The following is an 8804-nucleotide window of genomic DNA, read 5'->3' on the forward strand; positions in this document are numbered from 1 at the left end:
ATCTTAGGAGGATCCCATGGGGGGGGGGGGTTAAAGAAAGTAATCCAGCTGTCCACAGACATGATGTATCGGCAGAGAGCGAACCACGAGCCATAATACACAGTAACAAACAGAGATCCAAGAGCCGTCACTTTCCTCTTGAAACGGACACGGATCGCTACTCCGGGCGCCACCACTTCGCAACAAGGGCGGGCCAGAACTCTAGACAAGGTTACGCACAAAGATGACTCACTGATTGTTTCCGAAGCGGTGACATGACAGGGATTCGAACACAAAATTCTCGCACGGGAGGTAAAAAAAAAAATTGTTCTCTTATAAAAAATACCCCCATAATACAACCCCTCCCCCCCCTTCATCTTGCATGCCACCCCCCCCGTACTTGTGTTGCAAGGAGTAAAAGCAATTGACAGAGATGTAGCTGGTATGTATTGCAATAACTCGGCAATAACTTGGCTGTGAACGCCACATATGGCTGACTGAAATCCAAAAACCGGAGAGTATGTAGCACTATAGACAAAACTGTATTCCGCCATCATACTGCATCGCCAACATATGATGCGTATGATGATACCTGAGAGAGAGAGAGAGAGAGAGAGAGAGAGAGAGAGAGAGAGAGAGAGAGAGAGAGAGAGAGAGAGAGAGAGAAAGCGAAAGAAAGAGAGCAATAGAGAGTGAGTGAGTGAGAGAGAGATAAAGAGAGAGTGATAAAGTGAGGGTGAGACAGAGATAAAGAGAGAAAGAGAAATCGAATGAGAGAAAGAGAGAGAGAAGGAGGGAGGGGGGGAGAGAGTGAGACAGAGATAGAGAGAGAAAGAGAGATCGAATGAGAGAAAGAGAGAGAGAGAAGGAGGGAGGGGGGGAGAGAGTGAGACAGAGATAGAGAGAGAAAGAGAGATCGAATGAGAGAAAGAGAGAGAGAGAAGGAGAGAGAGAGAATGAGGGAGGGAGGAAGGGAGAGAGAGTGTGAGACAGAGATAAAGAGAGAAAGAGAGAGCGAAGGAGAGAAAGAGAGAGAGAAGGAGGGACGGAGGGAGAGGGAGAGAGAGAGCGATAGAGTGAGACAGAGATAAAGAGAGAGAGAAGGAGAGATATCGGACGTTGATTCTGAGACACTGATGCCGCTAGCGACAGATCGAGGCTCGAATGTGACAGGTGTCATGTCGAGCTCTGAAGAGTGTCATGGCGCTGAATCATAGTATCAGTTCCTCTACCAACTTCCTCTCTCTCTCTCTCTCTCTCTCTCTCTTTCTTTCTTTCTTTCTTTCTTTCTCTCTCTCCCACTCCCTATTCCTCCCTCCCCCTCCCACTCCCCCTCCCCTAAATCTGCGTGTGTGAGGAGTAAGGGTTATTTATGCATGTGAGCAAGCACCATAAGCTCTCGCATAAGTTATGATTCTAAATAAAAAAGAAGAAGAAGAAGAAGAAGAAAAAGAAGAAAAAAGAAGAAGAAAAAGAAGAAGAAGAAGCAGAAGCAAAGCCAAGGCGTCCGTCCATCCCGGAGACGCTAATCAAGCCAGGCACTTCCGACGACCGCGAGCGATGAGACGGGAAGATTCCGTGGCGCCGCCTCGGAGGGGGAGGGGGAGGGGGGGAAGGGGAGGGGGAGGGGGAAGGAGCTGAAGGAGGGGAGGGGAAGGGAAGAGGGCAGAGGGAAGGGGGAAAGGGAGAGGGAGGAGCAGGGGGAGGGGGAGGGGGAAGGTGAGGGGGAGGAAGCTGAAGGAGGGGAGGGGAGGAGGGCAGAGGGAAGGTGGAGGCGGAAGGGGAGGGGGGCAGAGGGAAGGTGGAGGGAGGGAGTAGCAGGGATAGGGGTGGACGGGGGAGGGAGTAGAAGGGGGAGGAGGGGAGGACGGGAGATGGTAACGGGAAGGGAGGGGAAGAAGGAGAAAAGGAAGGAGAAAGGTAAGGGAGAAAAGGAAGGAGGGAAGGAGGAGAAAGAGAATGGAAATAAGGACTAAAAAGAGAGGTGGATGAAGGAATCGGGATGGAAGACGGGATAGAGCGAGGGATGGAGGGATGGAGGGAGCGGAGCGCGCGGTGGCACACTCGTCCATCCCTCCCTCCTCCACCACCTGGCCGGCCGACACTCGCCTAAAGGTGGCGGGCCCTTTCGCCGGAGCCGAAATCACTCCGAAGAACCACTCTATTTTCATCTTCCTTCATTAATTTTTTCCCCCTACTTTATCTTTCCTCGTTTTAGATCTCTCATTCGAGGCCTACGTTTAACTGGCTCTCTGACATTTACAGATCGAAGCGATCGAAGCGAAGGGTTCATTTAAGGAACGGTTCGTTTGGCGGTTCGGTGTTCGAAAGGTTCAGCTTGAAGAGCATAAGAGCTGGAGGGAGGGGTTAGGGGGGGTTAGGGGGGGCGGTGTGAGCTCAAGACTGAATGAGACTGGATCTAGCAGCTCTCTCTCCGACCTGGTCCTAGTCAATATCACACTTTGTTTCCCCTTATTCCCCTTCCCCATTTTCCCCCTTTCTCTCCCCTTACCCCCTCCACTTCCCTTCTTACTATGCAAACAATGACTTTAATTATCGTGACAGGCCTTACGCTTGCAACAATGTAGCATAAAACCTTTTCCACATTCTGTTATATTCTCCTATTTTTACTTTTTCTCCGTCGGGCGTTCTTTCTTCTACGTCTATCTTCATCCCCATTTTCTTTTTTCTCTATTCTCCCCTCCCTCTTCTTCATCCTGTTGTTCAACTTTTCTTTATCAATATTTTCGTGTTTTTTTAATCTAGCTAAAAACCTAGTAACAACTTCCTTCCTCTCTCACTCTCACACTCTCTCTCTCTCACTTTCTCACTCTCTCTCTCTCTATCTCCCCCTGTCTTTCATCCCCCATTTATTCACCATTATAGCCTTCCGTCTCGAGTTCCTTCTCTCCTCCGCCTTGAGGCCACGCCCGCACTCTGCCATAATGGAAGGATTGATCTAGATTTTTATATCTATTTTTTGCTTTGCTTTTTATACATATATTTTTCGGCTCTCTCTCTCTTGGGTCTTGATATATTAGTTTTTATTGAGCTTATCGGAATCATATACATTTAATGCGCGCGCGCGCACACACAGACACTTTACGAAATAAACTGTGTTGATATTATAATTACATAAACAGACACGTAATACACGCGCCCGAATACGCACACAAAAATGAGAGGGAGGGATGGAGAGAGAGGGAGAGGGAGAGGGAGAGAGAGAGAAATAGAGGGAGAGAGACAGAGAGATAGAGTGACAGAGAGAGAAAAAGAGAGAGAGAGAGGGAGAGAAAGAGAGAGAGAGAGACAGAGAGATAGAGTGACAGAGAGAGAGAAAGAGAGAGAAAGAGAGAGAGAAAGAGAGAGAGAGCGAGTAGAGGGAAAAGGGGAGGAGCGAGAGAGCGAGAGAAGGGGGAAAGGGGGTCAGAATGAGGGTGTTGGAGTATAGTGTTACGCTTATCCGGTAGCTGTGTAAACGCTGCTGCCCTGATCCCGCCTCATCCTTCGCCACGGAAGCCGTACTGGGCGCACCCCCCCCTCCCCCCCCCCCGCCCATACCTTGCCCTCTTCTTTTTCTTTCTTTTCTTTTCATCTTCATCTCTCGATCAGCTTTTTTTTTATCTTCGTATTTAGTTCTTTACTTTCATTTTCCTTCTTCTTCCCTTGTTTTATATTTTTTTCTATTTTTTTCTATTTTATATTTTTTTTTATTTCTATCGGCCTTATTTCTGTCTTCTATCCCCCCTAACCCACACATCCTTCGCTATCTCCTCTCCCCTTTCCTTCTCTCTTTCCATCCATTCCCCTCTTTCTCCCTCGCTCCCCTACCTGCCTTCGCTAAGCCCCTAGACCGCAAAACACTTCCGTTATTTCCCGCGAGTGAGCAATGCCTAACCGCAAGCACGCATTCTCACTCTCACTCTATTTCCGGCGTTTCTCTTCACTCAAAATAAAGGAAGAGTGAAAAAAAGTTATGATTATGTTGTGAGTTTGTCTTCTTTTCTTCCTTCTTTTATTCTTCTATTTCTTTTGTTCCTCTCGTTACGTGTCTATAGGCCTATTCTTTTTTTTTCCGTCGGGATTCCGAGCTAATTGTATTATGTAAATTACACCGACGGTATGACATGTGTTATTTTGTTACTCTTTCGTGTATTTACAGAATCACATATGTTATATCATTATTGTTATTATCCTTATCACTAATATCATTGTCATTATCATTATTATCAATTATTAAGAATGTTTTTTATCATTATCAACATTGCGATCATTATCATCATCATTATTACGATTATCATTACGATTATTATTATCATTATTACCATTATTACGATTATAATTATTATCAAATTACATAAATCTACTCACACATAACATTTCATTCTAACTCTTTTTTCACTCATAAAAATATAAAATACGTAACATGAACCACACCCGTGTCATTTTCCCTCCTTGGGCTGCATAATTTAGAAAAAAAAACATAAAAAAATAACCGTCTGAAACTACATATATTCTTATACTATTCGGGGAAGAAATAATAGATAAACGGATGAGCTAGAAACAAAAGAAAATCACAAACCGCAACAGAAGTCCCCAGCATAAGATCTTAACTTAACTTCTTTACCCTTCTATTTCGTGTAAATCAGGAGTGTGGTGGACTGAGCGTTAATTTATGCAATTGTAAATATGCAGTTGGTTGCATGTGTAATTTTGTTATCGTAATCGTAAATAATAACAACATATGCGGTCGTAATCGCCGTCGCCTCGCACACAAATTGATGGAACTCTGATTAACATAAATTATGTCGATGAAGAAAAATATGTTCGTATTCCATTCTTTTAACGTTTGGCTGTTTTTTTACAGTTGATACCAAGCATAAATCTATTGCTCATTATATCATTATCATAATCATTCTTATTATCATTATCATCATAACTATAATAATAATAATAACAATAAAAACAATTACGAATAGTAGTAGCACTTGAGTTATCATTAGTATTACGACTATCAATATCATCACATAATTATCCTTATAATCTCTTTACCCCCATCTCTTCCCAGCCACTTCGTTCGCAAGTGCAGACAGCTCTCGGCGTTCTCCAAGAAAAGAATCAACGTGATTTGCGTCCGTAATAATTAATCTCCGCTGAGCCCCCCCCCCCCCCGCCCCCGCCCCCCACATGGGACACACTGCAACAGCATAGAGCTCAGCAACACCGCAAGAAATCAAATCCTTCCTGTTTCTGGCTGGGTCTTTCGTCTCGGATTATTTCCCGAAGCATCCCAGGCATTTCCAGCTCCAGGTCTAACCCTCGCAGCTCGCCAGCTTTAAGTTTCCTGGCCACGAGTCTCAATTTCTGGATGACGCTGCCCCGTCCTGCTGGACTAATAATAATAATAATGATAATAATAATACGGATTTTTTTTCGTCGGGTTTTTGGGTGATTTTTTTTTAGTTTTGTTCGGGTGAGAGGGCTATTTTTTTTTCTAGTTTGAGTTAAACGAAAGCAGAAAAGTCAAAAGGACCATTAAACGAAACCGCCATCTTTTCATCCCTTGGATAAATTAATATCGTACAAGGCGTTACAAAGGACCCCCATGGATAGATGATCCTAGGCATCCTATTCAGAGCCTCCAAGGGGAGCGAGGAGGAGACGCAGGCGCAAAAAAAGGTGCGTCCACTGGTTCGGGTGTGTCGGCTTATGAATACATGCAAGACATACTTGCAAGCAATAATGCAAAAACCTACAAGGATCATTAAAACACAAATAGAAGGGTTGTGTAATGCAAAAGAGTTAAGATTGCAGCTGCAGGAGCAAACGGACGACCTCAGGAATGTCGTAAAAAAAAAGCACACACCTGAGGCAAGGTCCTTCTCAGACTCAGCAACCCCCCCCTCCCTCTCTCCCCACCCACCCATCCCCCACACTCGCCTTATACCCAGCGAAGTTTCTCCCTTTTACTACTACTACTTCTCCTTCCTTCTTCATTATCCTCACTTCACCATTCCTCCCTTTTCTTCCTCCATGTACTTCCGCTCATAAATACTTCCTCGTGTACCTCTCGGTTCCTCCTGAGAGCCGTAACCCAAGCCCGCCCGACGCCTCGCCAGACCACTTCCCTTCCTCCGCATTCTAGAGTCATAAACCACAGATCAACATAGGCGTCTCTGGACTTCGATGTGCAAGGCAGAGAAAGAGAAAGAGAGAAGGAGAGAAAGAGAGTAAGAGAGAGAGAGAAAGAGAGAGGGAGAGAGAGGGAGAGAGAGAGAGACAGAGAGAGAGCAAGAGAGAGAGAGAGAACGAGAGAGACAGAGAGAGACAGACAAACAGACAGACAGGGAGAGAGAGAGAGAGAGAGAGCGAGAGAAACAGAGAGAGAGAGAGACAGACAGACAGACAGAGAGAGAGAGCTAGAATGAGAGAGAGAGAAGCAAAACGTGATTTCCAAAAGGAAAAAACGAAAGAAAGAAAGTAGTGAACCAGATGAGGCGGAGAGAACAGAACAGAAAAAAAGAGAGAGAATGATCTGATGATTTCGCTCTATTCAATCCAAGACAAATTCTCGTAGGAGAAACTTGTCTTCCTTGCCATACGGCCGCTCAAGCAAACATCCTCAACATCGCTGACGTAATCAAATTGCACCTCTCATTACCGCAAAGGGCAATGGCGTGCAAATGAACGTGACTAAAAAGACTGTAGTAGTATAGTGTAGTATTTGTGTGTGTGTGTGTGTGTGCTCATAAAATGTTCATGTGTGTGAGCATATGTTACTTGGCCTCTATATGCTTGCACGTACATACATATAAACCCCAACACGTCCCTATGTGTTCTCAGAGGACGAACCTCATAATAAATCCTTACACATTACCCCGATTTCCTCTTTTTCTTCAACTCTGTCGGATTTCCTTGTCTCCCAATCCCTCGAGATTTCCATCGGCCGTGCCCTAGCCATGGTAGGGGGTGTGGTGAGGGTAGGGGTATGGGTAGGGGAGGGGGTGACCGCTGGAGATCGTGCCCTGCATCGCCCGCCTATTGCACGCACGGGCGGACCCAAGAGACAGCTGCGCCCGCGTCTGGGGGGGATGAGGGGGGAGGGTGGAAGAGAAGGAGGGGGGATAAGGTAAATGAAGGGTGAAGGTGGAAACGAAAGGGGGGGGAGAATGGAAGGAAGGAAGGAGGGAGAAAGAAGAGAGGGAGAGATAGAGAGAGAGTGAGGGAAAGGGAAAGAGAGAGAGAGAGTGAGAGAAAGAGAAAGAGAGAGAATGAGAGATAGAGAGAGAAAACGGAAAAGAGAGAGACAAAAAAAAAAAAAATCAGTCCCCATGGCGCAGACTGGTTACCAGACTTGCAGACAGATGCAAAAGACATGGCGGAGGGTATGTATCCCTAACAAGATGACTTAAAAATAATTCCTTCTTTCTGCAATGTTAACTGTCTTTATGCCTATGTTCAGTATAAAAGAGTCTTACTGACGACAACGGCATACTGACCTGTCTGCAGGTATAGCCATATCTGACCTCAAGTGACCCTACTTTTCAAAAGGTCTGTGCTGCCAGGTGAGGTGAACATCACAAAGGGAGGCTTACACCACACTCATAGGATGCATTTTCCCCTCAGCGATTGAGACGGACTTACTAGAGACTCTATCCTTTCCCCTCTGTCTCTGCCTCCCTGTGTCTCTCCCTGTCTGTGAATGTATGTATTTGCGTGTGACTATGTATATATATATATATATATATATATATATATATATATATATATATATATACATATATATATACATATTTGTACATATATATATGTATATACATATATATATGTAAATATATATATATGCCTGTGTGTCTGTGTGTGTGTGTGTGTGTGTGTATATATATGTGTGTATATATAAATATATGTATGTATGTATATATATATACATATATATATAATGTGTATATATATATATATATACATATATATATATAGACACACGCACATATGTATATATGTATATGTATGTATGTATGCATGTATGTGTGTGTATATATATATATATATATATATATATATATATGTGTGTGTGTGTGTGTGTGTGTGTGTGTGTGTGTGTATGTGCGTTTATATATATGTGTATATATGTATATAAGTATGTATATATATATATATGTATATATATATATATACATATATATATATATATATATATATATATATATATATATATACATATATATATATACACACATGTATGTGTGTGTGTGTGTGCATGTGCGTGTGCATGTGCGTGTGCATTTATGCATGCATATCCATTGCATGACTAAATCTGTGCATGTGGAAAGGCTTTGTTCGCTTTGCACTTCCGACCCAGAGGATCGGAAGGGACCTCAGCTAAATCATAAAGGATCAGCGTAAAGTTCTACACGTGCGGTCGGTTCCTTACGTGGCACGGACACTGACAGATACAGGTTTGGGTCGGGAGAGGGGAGGGAGAGGGGAGGGCGAGGGGTGGGGAGGGAGTGGGGTGGGGAGGGAGAGGGGAGGGCGAGGGGTGGGGAGGAGAAGGGAGGGGAGGGGGGAGAGGGACAGGTGCTCCTGCATCGAGGAAACTACCTCTGTAGTTCTCTAAATTTTTCATCTGTTCTATTCCATTCACTCTCTCACTCTCTATTTCTCTCTCTCTCACTCTCTTTCTTTCTCTCTCTCTCCTTTGCTTCTCTCTTTCTCCTTTGCTCTCTCTCTCTCTCTCTCTCTCTCTCTCCTTCTCTCTCTCTTTACGCGTATACAAACTTGATATCACATATATACAAAGAAATTCCCAGACAAATGTACTGAAT

This window comes from Penaeus japonicus, unplaced genomic scaffold, assembly GCF_977035675.1.
Source record: "Penaeus japonicus unplaced genomic scaffold, GWHDUDI00000001_assembly GWHDUDI00000003, whole genome shotgun sequence".
NCBI lineage: Eukaryota > Metazoa > Arthropoda > Malacostraca > Decapoda > Penaeidae > Penaeus > Penaeus japonicus.